The 5,690-nt window shown below is 38.0% G+C and overlaps 1 protein-coding gene across 1 annotated transcript in view; it reads right to left on the reverse strand.

Moving 5' to 3' along the window:
• Positions 1-5,690, reverse strand: part of LOC107758178 (zinc finger protein GLI1-like) — a 90,422-nt gene that overhangs the window by 46,955 nt on the left and 37,777 nt on the right. The window lies entirely within an intron of this gene.

A 5,690-nucleotide genomic window follows, 5' to 3' on the forward strand; every position in this document is an offset into this window, starting at 1 on the left:
CAGGTTTTGCGATCCTGTTGCATAAAAAAGTACACCCATCCAACATACACACACACACACACACACACACACACGACAGCGTTAGTCCTGATGCAACACACACAGCTCAGCTCATGCACACTGAGCTTCATAATACTGTGTGTTTTCATCATGCACCTTTCTTTAAAGTCAGTAGGAGCATATTAAAACAACATGGTTTGAGTACCAACATAGTAGATTAAGTAATGGACATTTTTTTGGATATGCAATACACACACTGTCATGCAAGCATATGTGTGTGTGTGTAGGTATATATCTGGTAACGTGTGCTAATGAGTTATAGGCGCTAAATAGAGATCTTGTATGAAGCCACAGCTGCCTGACCCAATAAATACCATGAGGGAGGTCCACACACACACACACACAGCACATATGGACACACACCTGTCAGAACTCACAGGGGAATCACAGGCATGACGGGGACAAAAATGTCACTGTGTGACCATCAGTCAGCTACAAAATAACCTGTCAAACAGGTAAAATATATTAAAAATTTTTTTTAACAATTTGTTTTAATATTATTTCTTTTTTATTCTATGATTTTAATTTTATTTACATTTTAAATTTATGCATTTGGCAGATGCATTTATCCAAAGCAACATTTTTCACACATTCTCTGGGAATTGAACCCATGATCTTGGTGTTGCTAGTGCAGTGCTCTTCTTTTTAAGCTACAGGACGGCTATTTTATACATATATTTTATGCAAATATAAAAAAAAAACAAGCTGTCCTAACCAAACATGATGCTGTATGTTTCCAGCAACAAGCAGGTTTCATGTCAGAGTGACACAGTGTTTGGAGTGGGATTCTAGACCAATGAGATTCCACGGTGGGCGGGGCTACACAGAACAACAACACAGAAATAAAAACCAAACAACTGACAAAACTCACTCATCACTTGTTGCTATTTAGGACAAAACTCAGACTGAGTTTGAGGCAGTAAAGAATTTAATACTTATATTAATCAAGGCTGCATTAAACTGATCAAAAGTGCCAGTAAAGACATTTATAAAGTTCCAAAAGATTTCTATTTCAAATAAATGCTGTTCTTTTGAACTTTCTGTTCATCTGTGAATCCTGAAAAATAAAATGCATCACAGTTTCCACAAAAATATTGTGCAGCACAACTGTTTTCAACATTGATAATAATCAGAAATGTTTCTTGAGCAGCAAATCAGCATCTTAGAATGATTTCTGAAGATCATGTGACACTGAAGACTGGAGTAATGATGCTGAAAATACAGTTTTGATCACAGAAATAAATGACAGTTTAACAGATATTCACATAGAAAACAGCTATTTTATATTGCAATAATATTTCACAATTTTTACGGTATTTCTGATCAAATAAATACAGCTCTGGTGAGCAGAAGAGACTTCTTTCAAAAACATTCAAATCTGACTGATTGCTAGTTTTGGTGGTGCATGTTTTCTGTGAGGCTGAGTGTAAAATCTGTTGGCGGTTTCAGCAGACACACTCTCTCTCTCTCTCTCTCTCTGTTGGCAGCTGGTCTCTCTCTCTCTCTGTCTCTCTCTCTGTCTCTCTGTTGGCTGCTGGTCTCTCTCTCTCTCTCTCTCTCTCTCTCTCTCTGTTGGCTGCTGGTCCCTCTCTCTCTCTCTGTGTGGATCCTCCTCCTCCTCCTCCTCCTCTCTGTCGAGGTGGGTGTTCTGGCTGTTATGACTTGGAGAGGATAATGGCAGCTCTAATGTAGCCAGCCGTTCCTGATGTGGCCCAAAACGAGAGGAATGGGCCGGGTTTGGGATCGGACCAACCACAGCCAGATTCCACCTCCGTTTCTTCCCCTCCGTCTCTCTCAATAGCATTGTTTTTCTTCAATGGTAAACTTTGTTTTCCAGCTCTGGCTTTGTTTTCATAACCCGACTCGAACGCCCCTCGACGAATTCTTCACTCGGTTATTCCCTCGGAGCCACAACAACCCGTTTACTAACCCTACAACTAGTTAACTCCAGCACTAGCTCATTAAAATGCAAATAATCGCACAACAGTCTTGATTTATTTAGCTTTTGAGCCTGTTCACAACAAGGGTTATTATAGATAACTCAAATTAAAACCTTTTAAAACATTGTTACTTAAAATTAAATAACATCGAGGACAATGGACATTTTTTTTTTAACTTTGTGTTATCCTTGACAAATGAGTTTATATAACAACTTTTTGTCTAATAAATCAAAAACAAAGTAAACATTAACTGAAATACAATATTAAAAACGTACTTCAGCTATTTGACAACAACAATTTTACATACATTTTTTACATAATTTTTATTTTGTTTAACGATGTACTAAAATAACTAAAACTGAAAAATGTATATATACAGTGAGTACGGAAAGTATTCAGACCCCCTTAAATTTTTCACTCTTTGTTATATTGCAGCCATTTGCTAAAATCATTTAAGTTAATTTTTTTTCCTCATTAATGTACACACAGCACCCCATATTGACAGAAAAACACAGAATTGTTGACATTTTTGCAGATTTATTAAAAAAAAAAAACTGAAATATCACATGCTCAGTATTTAGAGTAGAAGCAGAATACTTTCCGTACCCACTGTATATATAGAGAGAGAGAGAGATAAAAAAAACTAACTAAAAATGACTAAAAACAACAATTATAAAAGTTTTAACTAAAATTTAAATGAAAACGCAATATATGGAAACTGATCCAAAATATTAATAAAAACTACAGCTGTATCGACACTATAATAACACATGCCTTTTAGCTTTGGAACACTGACATTTATATTGAACTGAATTAAATCAACATTGAGTTGAATTTTCTTCTGTGGAGCTGCTTTACAGCTGAAGTCATTTCATAACTGATGAATTTTATAACACTTATTTTCCTGTTTATTTGTGTGAAGCTGCTTTGAAATAATCTGTATGGTATAAATCGCTATATAAATAATAAAAGTGAGTTGATTTGACCTGAGAAAGACAGAAAGATGAAATATGTGGCACAAGTGAGTTAATATTTCACAAAAGCATTAATTTAAGTGCATGAATGCCAGATTGTTGCAACAAATGTTGCAAGAAAGATTCTTTTGGAATTAAATCGCTCCGCTGTCGTCATGGCAACCGTAATCTGTTTAAAGGAAACTTCAGTGAAAAGGGCGTCTTCTTTTTCCAACCTCTCTCTCTCTCTCGTGACGTCCATACCTGTGGTTTCCCCAAACCTCACACCTCCGTCTGCTCTCCCTCTCCTCACTTACACATGACTGTACCCAAAAAGAAGCTCATCTTTTCTTCTGGGTGAAGAAGCAGACTCACAGCTGCTGAACACACTTGTGCTTGCTTACCTTCTCTCACACACACACACACACACACTCTTCCTCTATGACCAATCTGCCCCAGAATAGCATCTCTAAAGCCTCGTAATAGCAGCAGAGTTCCTGTGACCACAAGAATTATGTGTAAAATAGACAAAATACCCATAATCACCATGAGCGGCCCTACTGGTGTGTGTGTGTGTGTGTCTGAGTTTTCCAGTGCTGGTTAAGTCAGTCATGACTAGTACTAGCCCACCCATAACACCCTAGCAACTGCACAGCAACACCCTGGCAACCACCCAGAACACCTGAGCTGCAAAAACGACTAATTGGTATTTTTGTTTTGTTTTCCATGTATCAAAATTAAGTGGGTTTATGCTTAAAACGACAAACAAAAAATATTCTGTTAGTGGTGTGAGAAAAATAATATTATTGATATGAATCTATTATAAATTAGGGCTGTCAAAATGGCTGAAAAACTAAATTAGAATTTTGTACTTAAATATTATCAATATTCGAATTTAAAAGGCATAATTTCAGTTAGGGGGGGAAAAAGCTTTTGGCTTCTCTCCTGAGGCCACAAGAGGGCGCATCGAGCAAAATATTACTAATGCACGTTTACTCAAAGCAATAAAATAACATGACTATCTGTGAAAAAAGTGCATAATGCTTAAAATAATGTTTATAAACCATATATAATTAATTAAGTTGCTTAATTAGAAACAAAACAGCATCATGTATGTATGTATAGTTTAATACAAAGGACCGAAAACCAATCACAAATAGTACTTTTTTTCATTTAAAAACATGAGTTGCAGTGGGATGGTGAAAAACCGCCATAAAGTCTTGAGACGTGTTTTTTAAAAGTTGAACTTACATTAATATTACATGGCTTTCTAAACATGCGCCTCTTTTGTGCGAGACGCGAGTGCAACGCTGATAGATGTCCCTCTAGAAAATGTGATAAATATGTGTTCTGTGTGAACGGCTTGGTTTCAGTTTTGACGTAAACAACATCTTCTCCGCATTGATGTTCTCTTTTTCCGCAATATTTTGAATGAACAATGTAGCATAGCCGCATCCAGTGGGTTCAACCGGATAGGCTAAAAAAAGCATAAAAATGCAATGACACTAAAATTTGTGACGCACACCTAAAATTCGAATGCAACATTTTTGCATTCGAATGTGGATTTATATTTTAAATTTGACGAATATTCGAAATTCGAATTTTTTTTGACAGCCCTATTATAAATAATATTGTTTTCCCTCTGATTTTAAATTTTTTTTAGAAAACAAAACTTAATAGCTATTCAGTCACTTTGCAGCTCCAGTAATGCATCTTGATTTGAGAATGTTTAGATATTTGTACTGGAAAACAAGACAGAAACACTGAGAAGAAAATCATTCTTGCAACCACCGAAATCTGCATAGCAACACCCTGGCAACCACTCAGCTGCATAGCAACACCATGGAAACTACCCATAGCTGCATAGCAACACCCTGGCAACCACTCAGCTGCATAGCAACACCATGGAAACTACCCATAGCTGCATAGCAACACCCTGGCAACCACTCATAGCTGCATTGCAACACCCTGGCAATCACTCATAGCTGCATAGCAACACCATGGAAACTACCCATAGCTGCATAGCAACACCCTGGCAACCACTCATAGCTGCATAGCAACACCATGGCAACTACCCATAGCTGCATAGCAACACCCTGGCAACCACTCATAGCTGCATAGCAACAACATGGCAACTACCCATAGCTGCATAGCAACACCCTGGCAACCACTCATAGCTGCATAGCAACTCCCTAGCAAGTCAACCATCCACAGCTGCATATGGCTGGCAACCATATCACCCAGTAGCCCAAGACTGGTTGCCCACTGAAGCTAAGCAGGTTTGAGCTGGTTAGTACCTGGATGGGAGACCGCCTGGGAAAACTAGGTTGCTACTGGAAGAGGTGTTAGTGAGGCCTCACCCTGCGGTCTGCATGGGTCCTAATGCCCCAGTATAGTAATGGGGACACTATACTGTAAAAAAGTACCGTCCTTCGGATGAGATGTTAAACCGAGGTCCTGACTCTCTGTGGTCATTAAAAAAAATTTGAAAAAAAAAAAAAAAAAATACATTTGCCCATTGGCCTCTGACTAGGGCTGCACGATATATCGTTTCAGCATCGATATCGCGATGTGCGCATCCGTGATAGTCACTTCGCAGGATGTGCGATGTTTAGTATCTGGCTACTGATCGTTATATTTATACTGATTGTTTTCTTTGCTCACACACAGACACGGTGTCTACACCGGACACGACAGCTGTACAGAGATACCCATTTTAAATACATTTAGTAGCAGA

Source organism: Sinocyclocheilus rhinocerous, unplaced genomic scaffold (assembly GCF_001515625.1).
Source record: "Sinocyclocheilus rhinocerous isolate Xijiao unplaced genomic scaffold, SAMN03320098_v1.1 scaffold203, whole genome shotgun sequence".
NCBI lineage: Eukaryota > Metazoa > Chordata > Actinopteri > Cypriniformes > Cyprinidae > Sinocyclocheilus > Sinocyclocheilus rhinocerous.